Source organism: Rhinopithecus bieti, unplaced genomic scaffold (genome assembly GCF_001698545.2).
Source record: "Rhinopithecus bieti isolate Rb0 unplaced genomic scaffold, ASM169854v2 scaffold_7681, whole genome shotgun sequence".
In the NCBI taxonomy this organism is placed as follows: Eukaryota; Metazoa; Chordata; class Mammalia; order Primates; family Cercopithecidae; genus Rhinopithecus; species Rhinopithecus bieti.
The window spans coordinates 6,265,944-6,268,258 of NW_016806571.1; positions in this window are offsets into that span (position 1 = coordinate 6,265,944).

A 2,315-nucleotide genomic window follows, 5' to 3' on the forward strand; every position below is an offset into this window, starting at 1 on the left:
AGGGAGGGGGGAGGAGGAGGGGAGAAGAAAGAGGAAGAGGAGGAGGAGGAGGAGGAGGAAGTGAGAGGATATCCTTTCAAAGTTTTTGTTCTGTGCTTACAAAAATATGAACACCTTAAGCCTCTTCCCGTGCCAGTGGTGTAACTCCACCTGGCCGTCTTTGGGCACCATTCATTCTGTTTGCACAGCACGAGAAGAAGGTCCATGAGGAGCAGCCTGGCTGGTGGGCGGGATCTGTCAGTTGCATGAGCATAGCTGCTGCTTTGGCTGTTATTGGGGGTCATCTCTGCTCAGCCAGGCCTTTCTCTGTCCAAGGTCACTGTGCTGGAGGCACAGGAGGAATCGGAAAAAGGCCAAAGTGGTCTAACACACAGGGGTGAGGTGTGAGGTGAGGTGCCGGGCTGGCCTCGGGGTGGGAAGGCAGGTGCTGGCAGAGAGGCCTTTGTTGGCTTTGGGCACTTCCAGCCAAAGGAAGTGTTTGTTCTTTTCAGGACAGGCAAATCCTTATTTCCATTCAACAAAAACATTTTGTGTAAGACCAAAAGGGGTGCAAAGAAGAGTTCTAATTGAGAGGAGTTTGCCACCTCTAAAGAAGGCCCAATTTGGGCACTGTCAGAGAGACTCAGAATGTTCTGGAGCTCCACAATTGGTGAGAGGGGACCAGAAACACACCCCAATGGCAAGCACTCCTCCTGAGGACAGACCAGGAGCCGGTGCCGCGCTGAGCACTCCATATGCCTGATTCATTCCATTCTCGCCTCTGAGCTAGGGATCGTCCCCTTGTCTCATGAACTGGGAAAGTTTATTATTCATTGAACAGACTCAAAAGGATGTGGAGTGACTTGCGAGGGCCACACTGCTGGAAAGTGGCCAAGCAGGAATTAAGGGCCAAGGTCTCTAACTCCAAAGTGCACCCTCATGTGCATTTTGCTCTGAGACAGGTGGGGTTCGAGGTGAATCTGGAGGGTGGGAGGGGACTTGTCAGGTGAAGGCAGGAGGAAGGCCTTCCAGGCTGAAGGTATAGCCAGAACGAAGACACAGAGGCAGCGTGGCCCTCGAACTGTGTGGCGGGCTCTGAGGGAGTCTTTCAGGGTAAGGCCAGAGAGAGGGCCTGGGCTCCGGATGGAAGGCCCTGGGGGTCTGGGAGAGGGACATGTGGACTTTCCAGAAGGCCACAGGCATCATGGATGCAGGGAAGAGGCCCAAGCTGACAGCACTGAGGAGAAGCCCGGTGATGAGGGGAGGAAGGGAAGAAGCCAGTGAAGACTCTGCAGGAAGAGGAGCATGCTGGGATGTGGGTGGGAACCAGGGCAGGGGAGGATCCGCCTCCCTCATGTGGCCACCACAGTGTTCTCAGGGATGAGCTGCCCAGAAAGGCTTGTCCCAGGCTGAAGGTCCAGCTGGCAGAGCCCAGGGAGAAGCCCAGTGGCACCCACCATGCTAGCGAGGAGAGTGAGAGGCCGGCTGTGAGGGTGATGGGAAGAGGGAGTTGTGAATGGTTCAGGTAGGAGATGACCCTTTATTGATTTGGTTGCAGGGATGGAGAAGGACGAGGTGTGATAAGAGCTGCGGTGCAATGCTTGGATCCTTCCCACAGCCCTGGCCCTGGCCAGGATGTGCTGTGTGTCTGTATATCCAGGCATCCTAGTCAGGGCTGCAGGGACCCTCCTCGGGGAGCATGTTCCTACAGAATGACGTCTGTCCCATGTGGCTTTGGATCTGTGGTGCTGGCTGGTCCTGGGCCCAGGTCTGTGGGCCTGGATGGAATGAAGCAGCCCCAACTGTGTCACCCCATCTCTGGGAAGCCCCACCCCATCTGGTTAGACCTGCCAGGCCAACCCCATGCCCATCTTGTCACACCTGAGCTCCATGCCGCTGCCTCAGGTCCTCCAGCAAGGGCACATCACCCCTTCAAGGCCTCCTCCAATTTCCCCTCCCCGGGCAGCTGCCCCCAGAGCCCCATTTACACTTGGCGCCTTTGTGTACATTTGCATGCGCTTTCCTCTTATGTTTCTAGACTTCATTGTTTTTCGAGTATGTTCATGTTATCTCCCCAGATATGATGAGATCCTTGAGGGTAGGGATGGCATCTTATCTCTTTTTTGTCTTCCACATAACACCTAAAATGAGTTTGGCTCACCAAAGGCCCAACACTCACGGAATGTTGAATGAATAGGAATTTCCTTCCACCCGCACGTGGGCCCTGTGGCTTTGGGGGTGTGACTCCAAAACATGCCCAGAGGATGTGGTGAGATATAAGTGAAGACGGGCCCAGGGAGGACCTGGGCAGGGAGGATATAAGTGAAGACAGGGGC